This window comes from Lonchura striata, chromosome 3, assembly GCF_050655825.1.
Source record: "Lonchura striata isolate lonStrDom1 chromosome 3, ASM5065582v1, whole genome shotgun sequence".
NCBI lineage: Eukaryota > Metazoa > Chordata > Aves > Passeriformes > Estrildidae > Lonchura > Lonchura striata.
The window spans coordinates 115629123-115649065 of record NC_140705.1 but is presented as its reverse complement, the minus strand read 5'-3'; the positions used below and the strand labels follow the sequence as shown (position 1 = coordinate 115649065).

The 19943-nt window shown below is 47.5% G+C and overlaps 2 long non-coding RNA genes across 2 annotated transcripts in view; both read right to left on the bottom strand.

The window, feature by feature from the left end:
* Positions 1 to 16652, bottom strand: part of LOC146768077 (uncharacterized) — a 106942-nt gene extending 90290 nt beyond the window's left edge. Inside the window, exon 1 of the long non-coding RNA XR_014954175.1 lies at positions 15885 to 16652. This is a non-coding gene — a long non-coding RNA (uncharacterized LOC146768077). The remainder of the gene's footprint in view (positions 1 to 15884) is intronic.
* Positions 1703 to 2341, bottom strand: LOC146768078 (uncharacterized). Its single transcript, XR_014954543.1, has 2 exons — positions 2246 to 2341; positions 1703 to 1900 (listed from the first exon to the last, which is right to left on the bottom strand). It is a non-coding gene; the product is annotated as an uncharacterized LOC146768078 (long non-coding RNA).
* Positions 16653 to 19943: the final 3291 nt, after the last annotated feature.

Here is a 19943-nt window from a genome sequence, read left to right as displayed (position 1 = left end):
CATCAGAGCCCCGAGGCTTCAGCCCCTAACCCTGACCCCCGAAGAAGGCACAGGGCGAATCCAACTGCCCCGGACAGCAGCCCAGCACTCCCTTCCAGCCCTTCCCACACCTCCATCCCCCCAGAAAGGGACTCCGCCGCAACAAGAAAGGGGGGGGCAGCCCCCAGAAGGCTCGAAGCTCCTGCCCCGCCTCGCTGTCGCGGGCCAGGGGCAGAAAGAGGGAGCGGCAGAGGCGGCGGGGACGCGGCACGGCCGGCACGGCACAGAGCGGGGGCCGCTCGCAGCGCGATGCCGGCGGAGCCGCAGGTCCGGCAGCGCCGGGGCGGGGTCCGAGCGGCGCGGGGGATCCGCCGAGAGCTCCGGCCCCGTGCGGGGACTCCCGCAAGGCCCGGGGGGCGCCGGGCTCCGGCCCTCGGGGCTTTATTCTCCGGCGCCCCGAGCCCCGCGGCTGCGGGGGAAAGAAGCGAAGGGGCGACGGGAAGAGAGGAGGGAGAGCGGGACATGCGAAAGGGCGGGGAGGGAGGTCGGGCTGCGGAGGAAAGCGGGCGAGGAAGGGAAAGGCCGGCAGGGCAGCAAGAGGGACGGGGCACAGAGGAGGGAGAGAGGGGGACTGGAACGGAGCAGCGGGGCAGGGACAGGACAGGACAGGAAGGAGCCGGGTTTGGGGGGGACACGGAAACGGGGGAAAGAGAGGGTACACTCAGGGGAATACGGGCAGGAGGATGGAGCGGGAGAGAGAGGGACAGGAGGGGGATCCCTCCCAGCGCCCCGGCGCCGCCCCAGCGCCCCGCCCGGCCCGGGCTGCTGCGCTCGGCAGAGCTCGGCTCCGTTCGGCTGGACTCGGCTCCTCGGCCAGCTTCGGCTACTTTCGGCCACGCTCGGCTATTTCCGGCCGCATTCGCCTCCATTCGCCTCTTCGGCAAAGCTCGGCTCGCCTCGGCTGAACTCGGCAGAGCTCGGCTCCGCTCGCCTCCTCGGCCCCTTTCGGCCGCTTTCGCCCACGCTCGCCTAGTCCCGCCCGCACCCGCCTCCATTCGCCCATTCCCACAGCTCGGCTCCCTCCGCCCGGCCCCGGCTCCCTCCGGCTCACACATTTCCTCAGGGCACCTCAGCACAGGGCACACAAACTGCAGCCCCTAAAGGCTTGCGGCTCTTTCAACACACACACTCGTAACTCAGCTCTCGGGACAGAGCTGATGGCCCCTTTAGGACAAGAACAGTTGCACGTAAAAGCAATTCCCTCATTTTAAATCTCCTTTTTATTGAACCCCCCCTAAATCCCATCCACATCACAAGGAACGTGCAGCTCCGGTGACGCTATTTGTACAAAGGCCCTGGGGCAGCACACAGCCGGGATTCCACGGAAGAAAGCCCGGTTTGCATTGCAGAGGTTCTCGCTCCGGCACTGCCTGTTTGCAGCTGGGCTCCGCTCCCCTCATGGCCACATCCCCGAACGATGTGCCAGATTTCCCAGAGAGCTCCCAGTAAAACTCAGCTACAGTCACTGAGCAGAAAATCCTTTGGGCTTTAGTTCCACCTCTCACCTGTTCCGAGCGCTGGGAACGCGGGTTTTGGTCCCACATCGCAGCAGCAGGGATGGATTAGGGTTTTGTTTTGGTTTGGTTTGTGGTTTTTTTGTGTGTGTGTGGGTTTTTTTTAAATTAAAAAAAGGGTAATAAAAACAAACCATGTCTGACATAAATGTCTTGAAGTGCCATTCAAGCTTTTTAAACCCAAGCAAACCGTCCTAATTCCCTAGCCCAGTCTTCTATTCATACTGGCTACTTACACCCCAGTGTAGGAAGCTCTGCAGCCTTCTTCTCCTGTCCTGTATTAGACAGAGGATGGATATGAAGGGCACACACGCAGTCTTTTTGGTTCTTCAAAAAGATAAAAATGCCTGTAATAAAAATTACAGAAGTAATATTGTTTCTCAAAGTGTTCCAGAAAAGGGAATTTGGAGCTTTAATGTCCCACTGAGAGATGTTGAATAAAATCTTCCCCCTGAGTTTGCACCCAGTAATAAAATACTGATTTGTTTTTTGACCAGGCAAGGTAGGTCTATAGGAGAACAGCTCAGGAGGCTCTCATGGCTCACGGCGATGAGGATGGAGCAGGGCAGAACGTTAAAGGTGAAGTGTCAGTCCCCTGAATTAATGCCCTGATGGAGCCAATTTTTTTGCTAAGAGACATAACAGATCCTTCCCTTTGTTCCCCAGTTTCCAAGTCACCTGTAATTCGTTACCTGCACCAACCTGCCGCAGCTAAGTGACAAATCCAGCTCCTGTACTCCAAGCCACGTGTCCCTGACGTGAAGGGAAGTCAGGGATACAGAATCAGCTGTGGAAGAAAGAGAAGACAAAAATCAGAACAGATATTCTTCTATTTCCCCACAGGATCACCAAGCCAAGCTGCTTGCTACCTCTCCAGGACTATGTTTGAAAAGAGTTCCCTAACTCTTTTCTTAGCCTGAAATTCCGGAGTGGCTTTGCCCATGCAAAGCCAACGATCCTACTCACAAGAAGGAACAAACCAGCTTCCTGTTAAATAAAGCACTTGGAAATATGAGCTGCCACGTGGAGCTGGGTTTTTAAATATCACAAATAAACTTAACAAAAAATTATTCCTGACTCAAACCCACAATGCCTCAAACCATCAAAACAAAAATAGTTCTGGAATGACAGCTACACCTCTGCAGACCACAGCACAAAAATAACACTAAAGAATTTCTGACACCTTCCTTTTGAAGATGCTCTTACAGCATATTATCATAGTAAAGGGGCATTCCCTACATCTCTAACCAGAACTAGAGCTAGAGCTATCAGTTACTTTCACATACTCGCATGTCTGTATGGTGGCCTTAGGAGAAGCTGGCAACATCTCTTCTGGTACCACACCTTGGAGGCTCAGATTGAGTCAAAAGCACCACTGAAACCAGCGTGCCAGGAGCTAACTGAATAATGAAAGTCATTTTCTCCATTTCTGTGACAGAAAAGCCCTCCATTTGGACAGCATTATTTGCAGCCAATTATTCTGCTACTTCCAGCAGTGCTCCAGGGAGCTGTATCACTTCTCCGCAGAGCTCAGGAGCTGTTCATTAGGTTGATCTCCTATAGTCTCCAGTTCTTCCTTTTGCTTGCACAATGTGCACCCTGCAGTGCCATATGACAGGAGCTTTGAGTGCTGTCTGTTGCTCTGTATTACCCTCATAGGACTGAGGAACCCGTCCCAGCCAGGGAAAGAACAGCTTTTGATTCTTGGATTAGGACACAAAGTGCACAGTTTAATCTAACAGTGGGAGGAATAAAGAGGAATACCTGGCATACTTAGAATTCCACCTTAGGGCAAAGCCCAAGTGACACTGCCCTACAGCAGGATTTGAAAAATTCAGGGTCCATCTCCTAATAAATACATTTTGGCAAGAACCTGCACGATTCTCTTTGACATGTATTTCTCCTTTGTAATGACTCAGTGCTTGGTCTCTAGGACTTCCATATCCCTGACACACTTGCACTCGGATTACTAGCAGGAGGATCACAAACTTAGGTAGTCTCATATCTGTGCAGCATTTAAAGTCAAGGAACACTGGGCTTGGTCAGCAAGACGTCCAGTTTTACAATTTTCCATCACAGCTGCCTACACCTTTTAACATAAACTCGAAAAAGAGACAAAATTCCACCCTACCACTGTTGCAATAGGGAACTGAACTCTGATTTCAGACATTTTCCTCCTGCTTGAGCAGGGACATTGTACAAGATGACTCCACTGGTGGGTCCCTTTCAACCTTAATAATTTTGTGATTTCCAGGGTCTTCAGAGCAAGCCTGCTGAGTTTATAATGTTTTATTTAATTAAAAAAGCTGGAAGTGCAGCTCGAACCCTGAAAGTCAAAATGCGTTTATTCCTTACTTACTCATTACCCCCCAAAGTAGAGCTGCAGCTCAGCAGACAGAGAGGGACTTCTGTGGACACTGCATTTGTCACCTGTGACTAATTTAATTCAGCAAGCTCTAAACCACAGGTCAGCCTGTTCCATTACAGCATCATCAGGGCAACTTACAAGAACTGAAGCCAACTGAGAGCCCCTTCATCCCAAAGAGGACAAATATAAGCCTTTTACTTCAGCTCAGCAGAACTCTTAGATCATCCTAACAAGAGGTAATGCGTCCCAGCAGGTGTCAGTGAACCCAACCTCTTTAAATACTCATTTAACCCTACCTCAGCTGGTAATCAAAGTCGTGGGGGTGAGGCTAGGCTGAATTTCTCTTTTCTGTCCTTCTCCAGAGTAGTCCTAGTGAAGTGGCCTTGGACTCTGTTTTCTGAAGAGCCTAAGTGCTGCTCATGAAAGCCTCTAGGAGATTTTTCTCCTGCTGCTGCTAGAGCTGTGACTTTGAAGAACTCACTCCTAAGAGCTGGAAATGTAAAAGTCAATTGGATGTGCTGGGCTGCAGTGCCCCAGCGCCCCAGGACAGGCAGTGCCCCTCACCGTGCCTGTGAGAAGGTGAAGCCAACCCACACCAGGTGCCTGTGCTGGACAAGTGGGAACACTGAAGCCAAGGCTGCTTCCTTCTTGAGGCTTTCTGAGGTGGCTGCTAGGAGAATTTCTCTTAGGCAGTCACTCTCTCGAACCCAGTCTCTCAATAACCTTCTGACACAAATAGAGGAGGATTTTTGTTCACTATCTCCATATGTGCAAGGTAGGAAAAGTTAATTAATTGCCAGCATACCAGAGGATTCCGCCAGAGGAATCCTCTATACCAAGGCCTTCCATCAGAGCAGAAGGCACTAACCACGCAAAACCTCCAGCGGGAAGGATCCTAGCAGTCCTCTTCTTTCCTCCTTTGCAAGAAACTGTGCTTAAACATTCCCCAGTAATTAAATATGCTTATGACTCTTAGAACATTTAAAGTTCCTTGAGGGAAGAAGGCGTGTAGAGGCACTATATGATCCACTGTGTTTGTTACGTTTGGGGTTATGTTATATATTCTTACGTAATGGTTTGAAACTTATCTTTATCCCTGCACCGTGTCCTTAGAACAAGGCTGTGAACACTCTTTTTCTCCAAATACAAGAATAATTGAGGAAACAGAACAGTGTTTGTCAGAAATAATGAGGGTAGAGACTGAGGGTGCCAGCATGCTGACTTGTACCACCTTAGGACACTTTTGGAAGTCATCACTCCTGTAATATACTGGATCCAATTTCAGCAAGAGCTCCACTCTCTCCTGTGGTTTCCACAGGGCCAAATAAGGCAAGAGCTCCTTGAGACTGAGGGCTCCTCATGCCCTCCAGCAAGGAGAGGGTGGGCAAAGACCCATCGGTAGGAAACAGATGATCCTCAGACTGAGCAAGTTGCTAACATCCTCTTGAATGTGCTGTGGAATTGTGCAGGCATTGCCATGGCCAGGGAGAGAGCAAATGGATGCTCTGATAATCTGCAACCTAAATTTAGCTGCAATTCCAGAGGGACAGTCTGATAGCCTGTTCCTAAGACATTTCATTTCCTGGACCTCAAAGATCCCCTCAGCCACTGCAGCTGCATTCTCAGGGTATATCGTGCGTTTCAGGCAGTTGGTGTTGGGTCCCTCCTCACTGATTCTGCCCCACATCTTGTGTTCCCAGGCTGAGGTGGGAAACTTGAGTGTAGAAGCAATTATTTATCTCTGCCTAAGAGAGACTTCTGAGTATGATCTAGCTTAAATGCCTGCTTGTAGGGCAGGCTGCACAGCTGAACTTGCCAAACACGGAGAAGCTAAACAGGCACCAAACCCTTGGCTTATTTCTGGGGGAGGCCCTCAGATGGCTTCTGAGCTTCTCCAATCTACGCTCTACAGGGAGTCTGCACATCTCTCCAGCAATTGAAATCTTGAGCAGGGAAGCAGGCTGGTAGCAAAAGACTGAGCTAACACATAGCGAGGCCAAAGGAAACCGAGTGTCAGAAGCACAGCTTTGAGTCCAGAAACACAATCAAAGCCCGGGGAAGAGTGTGGCAAATGCTGGGGTCAGCAGTGCAAGTACAGGGCAAGGCTGGACGGTCCCTGAGCAAAGCACCGGGCACTGCCCAGACCAAACCAAAGACCAGAGTCTAAGCAGGAATACAGGGAGATTTCCAGGAGCTCTGCTGGGCTGGGATAGGCTCCCATGGTAAGCTGAGAGGATGGAGACTCGGCCCCCAAGCTACAGCCACTGGGACAACTCTCCATCACGGGGCCAGGGAACTGTGCAGGGCACAGACTCACCTCATCCCCAGCACTGCTGTCCCCGGAGAGCCCGCTGGCTCTCTGCTCCTGAGAAACACTCTCTTCTCGCAAAAATCCAACTCCCTCACCACCTGCATCTGCTTCTTCTTCAGTATTGCCCGCAACCTTCATTTCTGCTCTCTCAAAGCACTGTTCATCTCCACCTCTTTTTCATCACAACACCTTTCAGTTGACACCTTTGAAGTGAAGAGGCCACTGAATTCTACCATTACAGAGTAAAACCACTCAGTATTGACACAGCCAGCTATTAGTTTTAATCCTCAGTTCTGCATTCCAAGGGATACTTTTGGAAACACACTGAAAACTCATAAAAATATGTGGCATTCACTGGAGCCAGGGCTCACTTCTGCACTGTGCCTTGGCACAAACACACTCCATCACCTGTGACATCTCTCCTGCATTGACCATTGTTCAAAGCTTTCCTGCAGGGGCCTGACGGAGCAACAGGAGCTTGCTGAGCTTCTGTCAGGGCAGGAGCATAACAGGGTGCAGATCCTGTCCTGACCCCACCAAAGAGGGGTTTTTCCTGCATTCCTTCCTGCTGTGACACTCAATGACAAACATCCTCTGGGCCTCTATGTTACCAAATACAAGTACATGCCAACGTTTAGCGAGGACAATTTCAGCTTTCCCAATCTAAACTTTCCATATGATGCAATGACACTGTCACTTATTTACTGAGAACCCCAGCCCACATAGCCTAGAGAAGTGTCTGTTGGCTCAGAGCAAGCTTTAGGAGCCTGGAAGAAGTTTGTTTTGGTTTAGATGCCAGGCCCAAGACTGCATTTGAACTCCTGTCTCCCCACCAGAGGTTTCTAACCCATCCCCCGTGTCACACGTGCAACACCAAATTCAGCAGAAAAGCACTTCTGGGAGCAGCTTAGGAATGGAGGAAAGTATAGTTATTATAAGTGTTTCATGTATCTGTATGTAAAGATAGATAAATAGATAGCTAAATATGTACAGACATCTGTACACCCACCTACACCGGTATCTATATGAAGTCCTTTTTAGACCCCTCCCCAAATTTGTAAGTGATTGGTGCTTATAGAGGCAAACAAAATGAACTTTTAAGTTAAGCCAACTTGGGTGGCTATTTGTGTCACAACAGTCTCTGAAAAAATTACGACAGCACTTAAAAGTCACCAATAGTAATAATAATAACAACAGTAATAAAGTATTTTGCTGCTATTTTGGCAGCTTATGCTGCTTCTTGTACTTACTGCTCAATGCCTTGCTATTTCAGTAGTTCACTATGAAGCAATAAAGCAAAAGCCTTAAGGCTGGCTTGCTTAGCTTACAAGAAGCTCTGTTCCAATTTGGAGAAAAAATAAAACTTGGAGCATTATCAGTAAAACAGAGATTCTACCCATACCCATTAAAAATGCAGTATTTGCTCTGCAGACCTGCAAAAACTTACTTTAAAAGGTTAACTGCGACCTTTCATAAACCTAGTCTCATTTTAGCAGAAGAGTTTCCTGCTTCTCTGTGACTGTGAGATGTATCTATTAAGTTCCTTTCAAAGGCCTTGCCTGACCTATTCATTTTGCAATTGAGAGCCAAAATAGCTCAATATCAAATATCTGCAAGCACCTTAGTACTTTTGGAAGAGTGGAACTGCTCGATCAAATCCTCACGCTGACCACACTGTTTCAAAATGCAACAATGAATTATGTCATTATGTCTCCATTTGGAAAGGATTATAATGTAAAATTAAGACAAGAGCCTGCCCTACTCTGAAGGCATGGGGACAATGGGGATTTGAGTCCCCAGTATGTAACTACTGTTGCAAATGGAAGACATCTATCAAGAACAGAGACGTGCGTTACTGCACAAGATACAGTGCCCAAGTCCCAGACTTCATTAACCTTAATTAAATGGTTTTGAAACCAAAATTTTTCCGTAGCAGTTCAACTGCATTAAAAGAGCCCTCCCTCTCTGTAAATGGTTTTGATACATAAACATGCAAGCACTCCCAGAAGGGCCACATCCTTAAGGACTGCTACTATATATTTACTTTATGAAGACACTGCCCCATCTGCTGGGTCAGCCACGCACACGGCCCCACTGCTACGCTTGAGTGTGGCACTGGAATAAAACTTTTCTTCTGTTCAGGAACAAAACCCCGTCAGTCAAATCCACAATCATTCCAGCAGCAAGTAGGGATGCACCAAACTGCTCGGGTTTCCATCCCTGTTTATTCTGGAAACTGACCACAAACTCCTACGGAGATTTTGAAGGGCACAAGGGCTTCTTGTGAAAGCACAAAGGAAAGAATAAATGACTAAACTGGTATGTTCAGAAGAATAGGTGGGAGGTTTGTACCTAAGCACGTAAGGCCACAGCCTCCTTTTTCAACATGTACAATCGTAGAATCAGAGAATGGTTTGGGCTGGAAGGGACCCCAAAGCTTTTCTCATCCCATCCCCTGCAGGGACACCTTCCACTAGAGCAGGTTGTTCCAAACCCCATCCAACCTGGCCTTGGACAATTCCACGGGTGGGGCTGCCTCAGCTTCTCTGGGCAACCTCTGCTAGGGCCTCGTCACCGTAACAGGGAAGAATTTCTTCTGTATATATATTTCTTTAAGCTTTAAAGTCCTAAAGCAGAGGCCACCTCAGGCAGGCATTCACGGATGTAAAGGGTCCTTCTCAAAGGTAACTGTAAAACATGTTCAATGTTCATTAACCTTTCATATGCTGCTCACCAATTACGGAGTGCTTTGAAGAATTTTTAATGAACGTAAATTTTAACCAAAAATACTGCAAAGCCATTATTAATACTGTATGTAGGCACAGGGTACCTGACTTGTAAAGCTGCCAGGAACCTAAACTCTTCTGATAAGATTTGCCACATTTTTTTCTTTAAATAAATACATTTTAAAAAATCATCAAATGTCCCTGCTTTATTTCACCGCGGCAACGAAATAAGCACAGTCTCAAGTCTGTGCTTCTGTTTCCTATTACATTAATTTCTCCCACCCTGTTTCTCCCTCAAAGCAGTGAACGTGCAGGCAAGTAATCCTGCCATTGCTCCAGCTCTATGGAGGATACAAACCTGCCTGAAGCCTCTGTCCCTCTGCTACTAGGCAGTCACTGCTGCGCCCAGGCTCTTTATTCACGGTTGTAACAGAAATACTTTCATTTTTTTTCTCTTAAAAAGACACCTAACATTTCACCAGATGGTATCAGCACTTCCAAGTGCCTGTAAACCAGACTCCCCAAGCCCAGCCCATTAGCAGCTGCTCTGTGAGTGGCAAAGGAATCCAGAAATTAATCGCCTACCTTACACCGCTTCTCACCTGGTCTTGGCTACTTCCTTTCCTCAGGCTCTGGCAAGAAACCCAGACATGAAGCAATTCCCCAACCACAATGACAGCCATGAAAACTATTTAAGCTGCTGACAGTTCGGCTGTATCATTGGGCAGTCTGACTGAATTAGCACAGAGAATTTTAGGCTCCCCACACTCTTCTGAGCAGAGGTAGGGTGCGTTATGTTCCTGTCTTGTGGAAACCTGGCACGTGGCAGAATGGGAGTTGGGTTTGTGCGTCCTTTGCTGCTTACTCCTCTCCTTACCCCCAAAAACTGGACGTGGAGCTGCAGACATCCTTTTTACCTTTGTACTGGGGAACAAAGAGGTGGCAGATCCCCACCATTAATAGCCTGTGCAGACAGACCAACAATGAAATACAACTGTACTGGGTTTGCAAGGCAAAGCTTTGGTAGCAGGGTGGGGGGCAGAGCGGCGGCTTCTGCAAGAAGCTGCTGGCAGCTTCCTCCATGTCTGGCAGAGCCAGTCCCTGGCAGCTCCAAAGATGGATGTGCTTCAGGACGAGGCTGAGCCCATGAGAAATGGTGGTGGTGCCTCTGTGATCATGTGTTTCAGAAAAAAGAAAAAAATAAGTTTCTGCACAGTTGTAATTGCAGCCAGAGAAGAGTGGAGTGAGAGTACGTGAAAGGAACAACTCTGCAGACACCGAGGTCAGTGAAGAAGGAGGGGGAGAAGGTGTTCCAGGCACAGGAGCCTGGTGAGGCAGCTGTGCCCCTGCAGCCCATGGAGATCCATGGGGATGCAAAGATCCACCTGCAGCCTGTGGAGGAGACCCATGCCAGAGCAGGGGGATGCCTGCAAGGAGGCTGTGACCCCGTGGGAGGCCTGTGGAAGGAGGAGCCCCTGCTGGAGCAGCTTGTCCCTGAAAGGCTGTACCCGTGGTAGGGTGGCCCACGCTGCAGCAGCCTGAAGGGACTTTCACCCACTGGAGGGACACAGACTGCAGCAGTGTGATGGGGAGTGTTGCCTGTGGGATGGACTCGCACTGCAGCAATTCACAGGGATCTGCTGCCTGTGAGACGGACTCATGCTGCAAAAGTTCATGGAGAACTGTCTCCCATGGGAGAGACCCCATGGAGCAGCAGGGGAGCGACTGCTTTCCCTGATGAACTGATTGTCACCTCCATTGCCTGTGTCCCTGAACAGATGGGGTAGGAGGTAGAGCTGGGAAGGAGGGTGTGGGAAGATGATGTTTTTAAGGTTTTATGTTGTTTCTCATTATCCTGCTCTGACTATTTAGCCATAAATTCAATTAGTATCTCTAATAAGACTCTCTTTTGCCTGTGACAGTATTTGACGAGCAATCTCTCCTGGTCCTTATCTCAACCCTTTTTTGTATTTTCTCTCCTCTGTCCAGCTGTGGCGGCAAGTGATAAGAGAGGCTTTGGTGGGTGCCTTGCATCCAACCTACTACATGGGAGCCTGCTCCTGGATCATGGAGCACCTCCTGCCCCACTGCTCTGGGAATTACAGCCTATTGGAAAGCACTTGCTAGCACAGCACTATGTAGAACAAAGATTAAATATTCCTCTTAAGCGTTTCTGATAGCCACCAGCAGAAGAATGACATATTCACCACCCCATCCAGCTGCCTCGAGATGTTGGCAATTGGTGGGTTACACTGATGGAAAAAATATTTACCCTAAAAATCCTGCAATGCACCAGAGCAGAGAACTAAGCACAGAACTCACTCACAATGGCTGGAGACAAAAGAGCTACAGCTAAAGCTATCACAGCCTCTAGTCATCATGCACACCCTAAAACATGTCTCATCTATGGCAAGAGACCAGAAACAAGCCTGGCTGCTGGCTGTTCTTGCTCTCCAGCTGATTCTCATTGATGTTTGCCTTACATAATCCCACTTCAGGGCCTTAGCTGGATTTCCATCTGGCCATCACTCTCTCATGGCTGATTCCTTCCATTTTAAACCTTTGCTCCATCCCTGTGACATCTGCTGTTTTGTAACACCCCACACCCATCCCGAGCGCCTCCTTCAGTCCGTGGACAAGCCCCCTGTCATCTGCTGAGCTCCTCTGCCACATAAGCCTCTCTGCATTCACCTTCACCAGAGGCTGCTTCAGTTCTGGCTGGACAGCTGCACACACATTGCCTCAAGTAGCTCCTCACTCATCTGTGTATGAGTATCATCAGAAACAACTATTAAGCACCCAAACTGCTTTTAATTGAGCAGCAGTAACTCAGTGTTTCGCTCAGTACTTATAAAAGGTCACAGTTCTGTGTTTTCCAGTTCTGACTGATAGCACCTGTAACCCCCAGAAGTGGCAATATTGCTCAGCTGCTTTTCACATCTCTCTTTAGCACATGCTATTAAGAGACCATTTACCTAATCAATTACACATTGAAAAGTATCTCTAGTGTCTAAAGGTACTCTAAAAGCTGGATGCAATGGAGGAACTACTTCCTGAAACTGATGGATGTGCTAAATCAATGACTGGTCACTGATTAAAGGCTGGAGCACTCACCTTGAGCTTTAACACTTCAGCTGATCAGCATGTGCACATGAGTACATATCGATGCAAAGGATTGTCTTCTGCTTCAACTGACAAACTGCTGGATAGCTTTTAAATTAAAAAAATCAAAAAATAAAATAAATAAAATCGGTATTCCTCCAGACCCAGGGGAACAAACAAGCCAGACCTTCCGGACCCAAGCCCCAGGCCCTGCCAGTAACACACACAGCACTAAGGGATGCACAGCACGGCTGGGTGCTTAGGTTACCAACTTCTGAACTCAGGAAAGAAAGGAGGAAAAGGCAAACTTCTGGATTATTTAACAAATTAACTTCAGCTACGATCACTCTTGGTAACTTAATGGAACAGAGGAGCAAAGTCCTCTGCCCAGAGACAAGAAGTGACTGTGTATGGCTCAGCTCACGGCCACATAACACACTCTGACCTCAGTCTGCTGGAGCATCCTCCATATGGGGACAGCAGGGGCAACCTGGATGGCTGGACTCACCCTTGACTACCAGCAAAATGCTGAAACAGTCCTGACCTGGTGCTGTGCGAAAGGAAACACTGCCAGGAAGCATTGACGGGATCAGTTCTGAAAGCAAAGCAAGGTCCTGGCCTCATGCCTTGCCCTGTTTTAACCACACAGGCAAACAGCTAAGAAATGTAACTATTTTCTGCTTAAAAGCCGCAAATTCCTTGGAGAAAAGGAAAACTCAATCTGACAAAAAGAAACACTCAGGCAATGGTGAGAATCTGGCACATACCGGATAACAATCATTGCCCAAACGCTCCCAGAGAAAACTGAAATTAAAAGTCACAAGGCAGATGCAGAATAACATCTGTTGTGAAAATACATTATTCAGCCAGCACTGGTGGCGGAGACTTTTGGTGCAGTGCAATCTGCACACCCTGGTGACCACATATGCAGCAAGATGTGCTGCTTGGCATAGCCAAAGAGAGAGCAGCAGCCTTGCTTGGGAGGCATTTGGGAACCAGTGCCCTTACAGGTCAGAACTACTTGTTATGCCACTCTCACTGCATCGCAGCCTTCTGGAACTCGAGTAACACAGACCAACCCTGCCTCGGGGCATGCAAGAAATCATATGGGGACAAGCTGCAGACAAATGGGCCACTAGTCCTTGCCACATGCATCACCAATGGCACAGCATATGCTCCCGGTGGGTCACATTCTGGATGGAGATCTGCAGTCCTCCATCAGCCTTAGAAGAGACAGATGCACACACTCTACAGCCAATCATCCAATTTGCACCCATCTTCGAGACAAAATCACAGACCACTCACAGACAAACCTATGGCAGCGAAGTTACATTATGGCTTACTTAGTGGAGAAGAAGCCTCAGGAGTTGTCACCAGCTCTCTACAGCTTTTGTTTGCTCTACAGCACTGTTTGCTTGTCTAAGCCCACCCAGCACATGCTCTGGACGAGACCACAGTGGTCCTTGGAGCAGCAAGTGCTGCCAGGAGCTGGAGCCTTCCTGTAGCGCAGAGCTGCTCGGGAGCTGCTGCTCTCCCTGCACCACAGAGCCCTGTCCTGAAGCCTCCTGCTCCCGTGCCTCCATCTGCCGTGGCCGTGCCCAGCCCTCGAAGGAAAAGCTCACAGCTCTGGCTCTTACGGCACTGCAGGAACTCGCACACGAGGAGGAGGAAGCACGGGGCTCTCTCACCTCCAGTGCCCGCCTTGCTCCAGCATGTCAGTCCTGCAGGGACAATTATTCAAAGTAAGGAACTTACTCGGAGGCTTCAAATACAGTGCTTAGGATTCTGCAGAAGCTGAGCAGCCAGTTCATTCAATAAGACCCAACAAAAATAATGGTATGCATTTCTTCCTTTTATAGGTTTACGGCTAGAGGTGTCCAATTCCCACCTAAGTGACTCCCCTGGGCATAGGCCAGAGCAGTCTAATAAGCTCCTGTGGCTTTCCATGAACTGAACAAATGAAACAACACAAAGATGAGTGTACCTCAAGAGCTGTTTATGGAATACATTTGAGCTGGACTTAGTTTATCTGCATCCACAAATGCTTTAGGACTGTCACATTACACTTGCAGGCAAATACACACACGCAGAGAAAGGCATGTGCAGCCCCATGCAGAGATCACCTATGAGCTGCCAAAGAATAAGATGCCATGTTTAATATCCAAGAGAATAAATCTTCTTGTGTTTTTTAGGCTGCCTGCTGAAGTTGTTGCTGACCTATACACTTTAGGCTCATCTAACATTGCTGGGGAATTGATGACTTTTAAGTCTGAGCATTCAAGACTTTTACCCAGCCTTGGGTGTTTTCTCATTTATGTTTTAAGAAAGTCCATCTTATATTTATCTTCAGGCAGCTACTCAAAAAGAAAAAAGGAAGGCACAGCCCTCCTTCAGTGCATCCAGACTGTTTTGAAGAGACATCCAAGTAAAGCTTTTGAAGAGCCACAAACATTAACCTGACTGCTGTTACCCACTTGTGAGGATTTGTGACATTGCCTTTCAGTGACACTTCCCTTTGAAATCATTAATGAGCATCCTCCAAGATGCTGCACCCCTCCAGGGTAACTGAATCTACTCCAAGAATTTTCTCCTTTTCTGAAATACACTCGAATAGACTGAGCAGACATGTCAGCTGTACCTTCTGGATTTTTTTTAAGTTTTACTATTTCAGGTAGCAACACCATTTTCATCACCAGTATCCATCCCTGTGAGCCAGAGAGCAGCAGATCACCTGTCTGTCTTGAAACTTTGCAGCTACTCTCGAGGAGGCTGAGCTGCCATGAGTCCCAGAACACGTGAGCCCTACAAACTGACATCAGGAACCTGGACTGGTGACTTTTCTTTCCCAGGGAAAATGGCCAAAGCACGTCCCCAGGGACCCCTGGCCCTGAGCTGGGACCTAACAGCAAAGAATCCATACATCCGAGGACATACCTGAGACCGAAGTTGTCCCCACCTCAAACTTGTGCTGCCCTGATAGACCCAAGGGAGCCCTACAAACTGACATCAGGAACCTGGACTGGTGAGTTTTCTTTCCCAGGGAAAATGGCCTGTGTTTCTGCCCAGAGCCCCCTGGGACTTCGGGTGAGGCTGACTGAAAAAAATCCGAACATGGAAGGATATGTTCAGACCCCAGCTGCCCCCACCCCAAACTTGTGCTTCCCTGACAGTCCCAAGGGAGCCCTACAAACTGACACCAGGAACCTGGGCTGCTGAATTTGCTTTCACCATGTAGATATCCCTCATTTATTCCCAGGGCCCTGCAATCCCCCTGGGTTGTCTGGTCCCAGGTTTCCTTTTGCCTCCCTAATGTCAAAACGGCCCAGGATTTCTCCCAGTCCAAATCTCCCACCCCCAAGTACTCAGGGTTTTTGTTTTGTTTTTTTTTTTCATTCCAAATACATGTTGCAAACTGACAGTACTAAGCTTGGGGCTTGATTTTTTCTGTGCTGGAGAAATCTGCCACCATATAACCCTAACCACAACAACCTTGCTTTGCTCAGAAATCACAACCTTCAGACCACCATCATGGCACCTTACCCACTGGCCCTCCACTGGCACCTTCCCAAAGCACTCCAGTAATACTCCACATTTTCAGTGGGCATCCTGTCAGACCCTCATCCTCACCCTAAAAATGCACCAAGGAATTCAAAAAATAGCCATTAGGAAGGTATAACAATTCTCTAAAAGTCACCAGAGAAAGCCTTCAAAATTCCCCTAAATATTCCTAATAGCCCTGAAAAAAAAAAAAAAACACTCAAGGAAGCCTGCTCAGCCTCCAAACCCCTTCCTGTTGCTCTCTAGCCCACAGATGTCATCCCTACCTTTTAGCAGCGGGTCCTGTTGTCCTCTGAGGGTTCTGGCGTTGTCCTGGTGCCAGGGTCGCTGCCCTGTCCCACTGGGAGGCTTCCGGTGTGGTCTCGCTGTCAGGCTTGCTGTGCTGTGCTGCTGTTGTTGGGGCTGAAAAGGGAAAAGGCTGCTTAGGGTGAGGTACGGGTGGCGTGAGGGGTGCCGTACCTGTACCCTAACTTGCCTCCTAAGCTGTACCCTGTAGCCCTGATCTCCACTGGACTGTCCAGCCCTCAAGGCCTCACCCTTTACCCCTGACCCCTCCCTCTGCCCCCCAGCCCTCAGGCTCTGGCTGTCACCCTCAAGCCCCCTCTCAGCTGCCCCTCAGCTCCTGTGTGCCACCCTTAATCCCTCTCCTCTGCCCCTCAGCCCCCAGCTTCTCTGTGTCACCCTCCAGCTGCCCCTGCCCCCCTCAGCATCTCTCTGTGTCACCCACTGTCCCCTCCCCTGTTCCCCCCTCAGCTCCCAGCCTCCGTCACCCTCAAGGCCCCACAGTGCCCCTCAAGCTGCCCCTCAGCCTCTATGCCATGAAAAGACCCTAAAACCCCATAAAAATGCCCTAAAAAAACCCCTCATCTTCAAAATGCCTTAAAACCCCCACAAAAACATAAAAATAGCCTCAGAATGCCCTTAAAATACAATAAAAATACCCTACTTTAAGACACCCCTAAAAGCCCCCAAAGAAGCTTTTAAAAAAAAATCCCTACATATTCCTAAGAGCTCGTAGAACAGCTCCATAATCCTTAAAACACATCGATAAGACCCTAAAAACCAGCGCAGCGAGGGAGGCTGGAAGATGCGGAGCCGCGCTCCCGGCCCCGGGCGCAGCGCGGCTCCGGCAGGAAAGCGGCTCCTCCGGCAGGCAGAGGCGGCGCCGCGCCGGCAGACCCCCGCCCGCTGCCCCCGGCCCGGCGGGGCCGGCACCGGGCCCGGGGGGCCCCGGCGGCGCCCGAGCCCCGCGCCCGGAGCGGACGGAGCGGCGGCACCGGCCGGCACCGGCCCCGGCCGCCCTCGGCCCGCGGAGCCGCCTCCAGCCCTCCCCTCACTCACAGACACCGCCCCGCTCGCCGCTCGCTCCCGCCCCTCGCCCCTCCCGCCGCTTCGGCCGGGCTCCGGCTGGGGGGCTGCAGTACCGCCCCGTGCCCACAAGGCGGCAGCACTTGTCCAGAGGGTCCGCGACACGATGGCGGCCCGTGGGGACCTTGACGGAGAGAGGCGTTTTTCGCCCATGCCTGTCGGCTCCCGCCAAAAACCCGCACGCTCGCGGTGCTGCTGACCCCACAGCCCGTGTGCACGGCACCAGAACCGCCGCGGAAAATCCCGTCGGGGGACGCCGGCGGTGCGCGCAATTCAGGCAGTGTAAAATACAGACACGGGTCCTCGAATTTCAACGTCCTCGTTTTCGCGCCCTCTCGAGAAGGTCAAGCGAGGCCGCGCCACGCCACTCCCAAGATGGCGGCCGCGGGCGGCGGGCTGCAGTACCGCTCTCTGCCCACACGGCGGCAGCACCGCGCCGTCCCCGCCGGCACGGCCTCGGCAGCGAACGCCCCAAAGCGTCCGCGCGGGAAAGAACGGAACAAAAAGCCTGCCTGCGACCCGATAGGAACCGAAAGAAAAAAGCTTTCCTCCTAAACTGCATTTCAACAAGGCTTGTTTTTATATTTTTCAGATTTATACTCACATTCGATTTTGTAATGGATACTGATGGAAAATTGTATTTTTATCATTTCTTAGATTTATTCCTATTCTATTTTATTACATTTTATTTTTTATACATATCTTATTAGATTGCTTACATATTTCTATAGTTAGATTTAGATTTATAAAAGGTTTGTATTGCTTAAAATAAAACCCTGCCTCTATCCAAGTAAAAATCTTTTAAAAAAAACCCTTTATTGAAACTCCATTTAAATGTATCTCTACTTTTCACATTTATATTCAAATTTATATTTTCAATGTAGATTGATGTATGATGCTATCTATAGTCTCTCTCTTCCTAATACTAATTTTTATTTCTATTTTATATTTTTATATATACACCTGTATACATTGATTATATATTTCCACATTTAGAATGATATCAAACTAAAATGTATATTCATATCTTTTCCATTAAAACCCTGCCTCCAACCAAATAAAAACAAAAAAGCCCTTTCTTTAAACGATTTTCGAATATTTTTATATTTTTTTCATCATTATAGCAACCTTTTAACTTCTACTTTATATTGATGTATTTATAAATATATTTGATACATATATAATAAGGTAGCGAGATAGATAAACTATTTTTTAAATTCTATTTCATACACACTGCTAATACTTATGTTTACTTACCTTTGAATTTTTATATAGATCTTAACGTATTTAGGATATATTTCTATACAAAGATTTCTAATTTTATTTTATTTCCATTTATAATTTTTATAATAAAACCCCTACCTAATACCAAATAGAAAATAAAAATCCCCTTTATTCTAAATTATATTTAAATATTTCTATATTCCTATTTTTGATTTTTACAAGTACTTATCTATTCTATCACAACATATTGAGGTACTATATTTCGATATATAGTATTTATGACATGAAATGCGTTATAATAAGACACATACAGTAAAATACGCATTAGGTACTGTATTGATTCCTATTGTTTTGTAATATTCATATATCCACATGTATTAATTATACATTTCTATATGGATATTTATGTTTATAATCGATATTTATATGCATATAAACATATAAAATACTCCATATCAAACAAGGTTATACCTAATAGTAATGGACGGCATTATTTATATTACACATTTAATTTATATGTTTTCCATTTACATTTAAAATTGAAGTTTTATATTCCCATTGTCATGTTTATGCATGTGTTCTATTTCATTAGAGTTCTAGTTAAAACTTTGCAGTTATAATCTAATTCCTAAAAATAAAATGCCAAAACAAACAGCATCAAATTCCCACCAATACCATCCAAAAAATTCAGAAAGGCTCCACCAGCCAACCAACTACCAGCAAAAAAACCCGCACTACATTCCTTTCACCAGCAGCTCTTATCACGCCACAAAAACGAAACAAACATTTTAAAAACCCTATAGAAACCCACAGAGCAAATCACAAAAACCACTATAAAGGAAAAAAAAAAAAAGCCAACTAACTTACCATACTCCAAACCATACAAGAGATCCCCAACGTTTCTAAAAAAAATAATAACCAAAACTCTACCACTACACTAACTCATAAAGAGAACCCAACGCTCTATAAAATTAACTAAAAAAACCCACCAAATAATTACAGATATAAAAATATGGGAACCACGAAGAAACAAAAAAATTCACCCCCCAAATAAAATAAACACCTAAAGAGATCCACCATGGAAATGCCCATGCTCCCAAAAATAAAACCAATAAAAAACAACAACCAAACACATCAAACTACAAAAAAAATATATATATTAACAACAACAAAATAGGTATTCCTAACTCAAGAAACAAAAATTGCCTCAAACCATCAAAACACAAATACCACCTAGAAATAAACACGTCGCCAAAGGAGAAATGTAACCACAAACAATATCTCCCAAGTTCTCTGCAACAATGAAACATACACGGCAATCAAATAAGCCAAATGAATGAAACCCCTATAGTGTAATAAACAAGAATGCATTCATCAATATTAAAAAAAACCTCACCGATTAACTCCAGGGCACTCCCTCAAGCCCACCAAAACAAACACTACGCACTCGCGCTAATAAAAGCCTCACAAACCGAATTGAAAAACGACCCTCTACTCCATGCTCCGACCCATAAAAATCAGTGTAAACCTTTAGAAACACAACCTTAAAAAACATAAGAACCGATCAAAAAGAAATCCAACAACAACACTCAACCCAAAAACAAAAACCTTGCCATGAGCAGCCGAAGCAAGAACCGTAACAACCAAGAAGCGCCCGGGGCCCTTCTTCTACAGCGACGCCGATCAAAAGCCACCGATCCCAGGAGCTCCTCAGGAGCGCCTCAAAACCAGCG